This window comes from Lactuca virosa, chromosome 6 (assembly GCF_052849685.1).
Source record: "Lactuca virosa cultivar CGN04683 chromosome 6, Lactuca_virosa_CGN04683_v6, whole genome shotgun sequence".
Classification (NCBI taxonomy): Eukaryota; Viridiplantae; Streptophyta; class Magnoliopsida; order Asterales; family Asteraceae; genus Lactuca; species Lactuca virosa.
In genome coordinates this window covers 76,428,367-76,435,402 of record NC_136431.1, presented here as the reverse complement: position 1 = coordinate 76,435,402, position 7,036 = coordinate 76,428,367, and positions in this window count along the sequence as shown.

Below are 7,036 nucleotides of genomic sequence, written 5' to 3'. Positions count from 1 at the left end.
AACAAGATACTCAAGTACTCTCCCATCTCTTCAGATTGGAGAAACTTTTATCTTTCTGCCTAATTGATTCTTTTTATTCATTTTGCCAATCATTGAAACTTTTCCAATATTTCAGAATTACACTTAAACTTGTAAGCATAATCATATTTACTAAACTTTAGTAAATCATAATGAATAACCTTATTAGCCTTTATGGTGGACCTGACCAGCGCACAACAAGTGTACCCAATCCTTTAGTCCTACACTTGACTCACACATGCATGTGAACAAGGACTTAGTCTTAATTTCTCAAAGATGAAAATTCTCATTCATCACACAATACAACTTGCATGAGTCAAAATTTCTATCCAACTAAAACTTGGGTGATGAGAATCTTTCCTTATTTGGTAAATTATGACACTACCACAAATGAAAGAATCAAATCCATTTTCCAATATTGCTTATCAATGGAAACAAATAAACAACAATTTTCATAAATGCCATTGTATGGATATTTAAAATAAATAAATCAAAACCTTTTCTTTTATTTTAAAACTTGCGGAAAAATTTTGTCCTTACAATGCAAATACATATGAAAACATATTGTTATCTATTCCTAAGCAATATATCATAACTCTTAAGCAGTTGCTCAAAATTCTGATCATCGAACCATGCGATCGAAATCCATCTTCGTGATCAGATTAGCATACTCTTTCTTTAGGTTTCCTTTGGTTCTTCCAAAACATCAAAATGTAATTAGATTACATTATGTATTAAGAATCTCCAAAAGAGACTTCATAGAGTTAGATAATGGACTTTACCTGAAGTAGAGTCAAACTTTTGACTTTACCATCTCTTAGATCTTTCAGGTAAATATGGCAGCTTCGCAACCAAAGCCCCTTTTTTTTGGCAAAAGAACCATATGGACTCTTTGGAAATGGTACATGAGACTATCTCAGACTTGTCTTTTCTCTTTACCATTAGGTCAAATGACTTGACCATGGCCGATCCCTTTCTATTGGGAAGAGAAAGCTTTTCTGGACTTCAAATGTTACCATTTTTAATGTCCATGGAAGTTTGGGAAGTTGATCTTCTAATCAAATTTGCTTTATCAGTGCCCTAAATCATTGCTGATTTAGCAGCATCAAGCAAATAGGTAAGATCATTAAGGGTCATGTTGTGATCTGTCATCAGGGAGAGACTGAAGAACCAAGTCAACAGCCAGCTACCTCGAGACTTCGACACCCTACTCTCCCGGCTTGCCAATATGTGACTTAACCTCCAAGATGTAAGCACATATAGTCTTTGCTTACCAATAGATATTGAGTGACTTAGAACTTCTCAAGTCTTGAACTTATGGGACATGGAGAATAATAGGAGGAGGTGGAGGAATTGAAGCATGATTTCCAGTCCCATTAATGCACAACAAAGGGATTAATCTTTCACCTTGATTGCCATGTGGGATATCATTCTCATTAGGAAAGCTTGTTCCTAAAGATTTGGGAAGACCATAGATGTCTTAACAAGACATCTATCATGGGAGAAATTCAAGCTAGTTGATTTAAAGTCATTAATATAATACCCAATATGAAATATTAAGGCTAGGACCCAACAACCTACTTATAATTGGAAGAGGGATGCCGTAATCCAAGTTATAAAATAGTTGAAGGTAGATAAATGACGATTTACCAATTTCCACCATGAAAACGAAATATAATTAAGTTTTAATTGGATTTGAAACTCCCAGATCTTTTGAGATACATTGAACTTTCAATGGCATGTTTGAATCTCGATTGTGACCTCTAAAGTTTGTGACTGGGATGCCGAGCATCACAAACAAGGTGTGAATAACCATGCAAATTAACTTGGTACCCTTAATATTTATCACCTAATCGATGTGTCGGTTAACCACACGCGCTCCACCAATCTATGATAAACTTAAGTTACCCTTCGCCACACATTTTCAGTCCCATGTTAGTGTGTCGGTTAACCACACACGCTCCACTAACGACTTTACAAAGGTGCAAAGTGTAATTTCATGGGTTAGCACCATTTCACATTTTCCTAAGTAACTAAGATTGGGAATTTATAAGTGTTTAGTTACTTAGTATTTATCATTATACTTTTAATGAAAGGAGAATTATAGTCATTTCCTACCCGTTCGGCTAACGACCCTCCACCAGTCAAGGAAGCGGTGGGTGAGAGTGGACACCCATTAAACTGCCATTTTATAGGCAGTAACCTTATACCCCCCTTATAGACCGGCTTCATGAATGAGGCCTACTAATGGTAAGATTGACTTTATCTTATACATATCTATATAATTAAAATTATAATAATAGTATAAGGGTTGAATTTTAAACTTTTAAAATTCTAGGGCTTGATTTGGAATTAAAGCATTCATAAGTAAAACTTTACAAATTCCAAAACTTGAGGGCAAGTATTGAAACTATTCAAAACTCTTGGATTTTCATAACTTATGAGTTTAATTAAAGTTTTAGAGACTTAAATGAAGAGTCTCTTGAACATCCATAACTTGAGGACAAGTTATGGAGTTTATAAAAACTATTTATGAGAAAAAACTCTTCATTTTGTAACCTATGTCATTTTATATGAGTTTTAAGAATCATAAATGTGTCTTTTCATATAACTTGAGGACAAGTTACAAAAAAACATTTTATGAACAACTTGTAGATTAATTTGGATTGAAAACAACTAACACATAAGTTTTTTCATTAATCTAAATTAACTCATAAAACAAGGTAACATAAAAAACTTTTGATAATCCATAACTTGAGGACAAGTTATGGAGTCCATACAATTTCAATAAGATCAAGAATTACACTAACAAACAATTTGCATATAATTCCTATGATCTACTAAAACTCATAAGCATGAACATTCATAATCAACAATTTTCAAGAATCATATAAACATATATAAAACTTGATACTTTGATTATAACTTTGAAATTGGTTTAGCATAATCATTACCACATCAAAAACAGATTTTATAAGTCCAAAACAGTTTAAGGTAATGATTCTAGGCCAATTCCAGCACCAAAACTCGAAATTCTGCACTCAGGCCTGCCCACTCGTCGAGTTCATGAACTGACTCGGCGAGTTAGTTGAAGATAGGCATGGACTCGTCGAGTTCCGTGATGGACTCGGCGAGTCAACTGGGCAGACAACAGATTTTCGAAGTTTTTCAGGAATTTGCATCAAGTATAAAGAAAACAAGCCTAGGCTCTGATACCACTGTTGGGTTTTGAGCATTCTAACACTCCTATGGTGTACATGCAACCCTAAATACCTTGGATATATGTTTTCTCTATTATACATGCAAATATGAACTTTCCAAGGTATTGTTCTAACTAGCATACAATCTTATGTACTTGCATAACAAAATAGATAGAATACATACCTCTTTGTTGTAGCTTGATTCCATGGAGCTTAAGAGCCTAGTGCCCCAAGTGTGACACCTCAAATGGTTCACACAACACCATCAACATTTGGAATAACCATGAGAAGAAGATATCATAGGCTCAAAATCGGCTAGCCCTCACATAGAATCCTTAGGGCCGATTTCTTGAGCTCATGGGTTCTTTATATAGTGTGCACATTAGGGTTACACCATGTAACCCATGACTTTACCCATTCCTTATGCTCCATGGGTTTTAACCTCCATGGAGTATCCATTGGTCACCACATGGGTTAAACCCAACATAAAGAATCATGGATTATAAGCCCACATATAAAAGATTGAATAATTTACATAATCAATCCCCATATATTTAATTAGTCTCTTTTGATCACTAAATTAATTCCAAATTAATTCTTGATCAACACTAATTAAATAATATGATTTCATATTAATATATTAGAACTTATAATATATTAATATGTCACAAATATCCTCTTCTCACAAAAGGTCTACCCAAATGTTCCGATGTCATGCAACCCAAATGGACCATGTCGGGTCGGGTCAAGTATATACCAATTATAGTTATGGACTTAGACACTAATCCAACACCAAGTAGTAGATTGAAAGGTGATCACATGGTTCGGGTACCATGATTCGTGGCATATTGAGAGTTGATCACATGGTTCGGGTACCATGATTCGTAGCAAATCAAGAGGTGATCGCATGGTTCGAGTACCATGATTGGTGGAAATTAGTGCTTCTGGTTTTACCAGTTATCCCGTTGTGATTGATTAGATTGAGATCAGATGTGATAGAGTGTGGGACCAGAGGGCCATGTTGAATGAGTTTCAAATGGAGCATACCTTTAGGGGGAATTCGAGTTAGTTTTCGAGAGATTTTGTTGGAGTCGCAAGACTCAGGGATGAGTAGAGATGATACTTATTGGAGGATCACATTTTGAGTAAAGCAATCGACTAAAAGAGGAGGTGTCATCTTCTGTGGCAAGGGTTACGCGGTCCCCGTTTCCTGGGGGAAGCAAAAGAGAAAATGAGTTCCGATTTCAGAGTTTGGAGGTAAACCCCGTGGGGTAGCAATGGGTGGCGACCTTTCCATCAGAGTATTTGGGCATTAGGTTTGCCGCAAGGTACATTTATACCATGGGAGAGTCACTAGTTGGTCTGAGATGGAAGAGAACAAGGAAGCGTCTTCTGAGGGAGACGTACTGTTATTAGCAGTTTCGGGTGGTTAAGAGGAGTATATCGGGGCGGTGACCCTCGTGGTCTACGTTGTGTATCAATTATGGGAGTGAGGTCTATTGCTTTTATGATTATTCCCGCATTGGGAAGCTGGTCGAGGAGCCAGAGACGGAGTGCGTGATAGTGCATTATTTCCGGACCGGGAGTCGGGGATAATTCAGAACAGTTGGGGCATCCGACAGTGTGTCGATCTGAGGCTTCGAGATGACTAGAGGAAGTCACGTTGGAAGGATTCCGAGATTTTTGTCATAGTTACGGTATAATTGGAGATTGCTTGGTTTCCATCGGGAAGATCATTGAGTGATTGTGTGGTACGTTCCAAGAAGTGGGAGTGTGATGTACCTGGTGAAACAGTCTATGGAGTGGATTGTGGGTATGGCAATTGGTGATGGTTTGAACCCTAAGTGGGGGAGAACGGGGTAATATATTAAGGGGAGCAGCAATCCGTTCAAGTGCGGTTAGAGAAATGGTTATGGAGATCTACAGTGCAGACACGTGATACCTGGGTTAATGGTGGATGAAGCAAGGTGCAAGGCAAGATGAGGTATGTGTATGTGCTTAACAAAGGACGAGTGAATCCACGGCATGTGACCGTTGGGTCATAGAATTATTGTGGCTAAGGATTTTTCGGGTTTACAAATGTTGAGTTCGAGATAGTTGGGTCGCTGACTTCAGGGTGCAATAGTTGAGATTTGTGGGTAGATAGATTGTGATCTATACTCTAGGAGGGGCAACAGTTGAATTGTCAATCAATTTCAGAGTCGGTATGAGTAGTCTCGTATGGGTGGTGATCAGTAGAGGGTGGAGCTTTGGATTTTCGTCAACATGTTCTGAGTCATTGACGATGCCTCTGTGTTTCAAATTGAGAGATGGAATATTCCGAGGTTACAAGTGGTGCGAGAGGAAGATCGGTTGTGAGATGTTGAGAGGTCAATGCGGTATCTAAGTATGATGCCTTGAGTATGAGATCAGTGATTGAGACAAGACATCATGAGGTTCTGTGATGGTGTGCCGAGGTATTCGAGTATAATGCCCTAAGTTTCGGATTATTTTGAGTCTCAAGTTAAGAGATGGCGAGTGGGGTATCAACTATCTATGGTTCCAGTGGGAGCCCTTTGGCAAAATGACATCAAGCGAAATTATATAATAATGTGAATTGCAGCGAGAAAATGAGGTTTTGTCATGGCGATTTCCGTCAGGAGTAGTGATATTTATTTTTGATAGGTGTGTGCACCTATCTATAATGAGCCGCGGAGCATGAGTTAGTGAACGCAGTGTGGCGTCGACTTGAAGATGAGATCGTGGGGTGGTAAGAGAAAGAGTTGTAAGACTACAAGGAACTGTAGCATCCATGAATTAGTGGGAGAGAGTGTAGTGATACTGCGGGGAGCTATAGTATCCATCAGTCAGTAGGGGGATGTGGTGATATTGCGGGGAGCCGTAGCTTTCACTGGTCAGCGAGAGAGCGTTGTGAAATTATGGGGAGCTGTAGCTTTCACTGGTCAGCGAGAGAGCGTTGTGAAACTGCGGGGCACCGTAGCTTTCACTGGTCAGTGAGAGAGCGTTGTGAAACTGCGGGGAGCCGTAGCTTTCACTTGTCAGAGGGAGAGCATTGTGGAACTACGGGAGAGGCGTAGTCTTCACTAATCAGCAGGAGAGTATTGTGGGACTGTAGGGAACCGTAGTTTTCTTTAGCCGGCGAATAAGAGAGAGGAGCGTTGTGAATCTACGGGGAGCCGTAGTATTCACTAGTCAAAGCATGACACAGAGGAGTTCCTAGGCTTGGGTAGCCTTATCATTTGAGGCGGTGGGAACCTGATGGTCGAGCCAGGGGCGAGACTGGAATCTCCCTAATGGTCGGGAGTACTCGTATTCTGAGTTAAGGTGTGGTTATCGCAATAAGAAGGTATTGGAGAAGTGATGTACGCGTAATTGAGTGTTTCATTCAGACAAGTGGTTCCAATTCTGCGTCGGGCCAGACTCTCGAGTGTGTATTGGTTCTAGTAGTGTTTTGAGAAGGCGAAATGAGATTTCGAATTTAGTGGTGGGTTCTATTTGAGGAATATTGTTTCTCATCTGATGTCTTAGATCTGAGTAGGTCAGTCCGCTGGTGTGGGGGTACTGCGTGACACATGGAACTAATTAGTAGTAAACGACAGAGGTCGGGGATGAGACGATTTTCAGTCAGGATTGCAGTATTAGCCTGGGGTGAAGCGAAATTCGTGACCGGTGTGTCATCATGGGCAGAGATGGTTGTTGTGAGAAGGAAGCCAGTGTGAAGTTGTGGGTACACAATGGGTAATCTTTGGAGGTTCTACTGTTGGGTCGGGGATTGAACTGGTGCTTTAGTGTTGAATGGGATATTTGAGAGGAAGCTG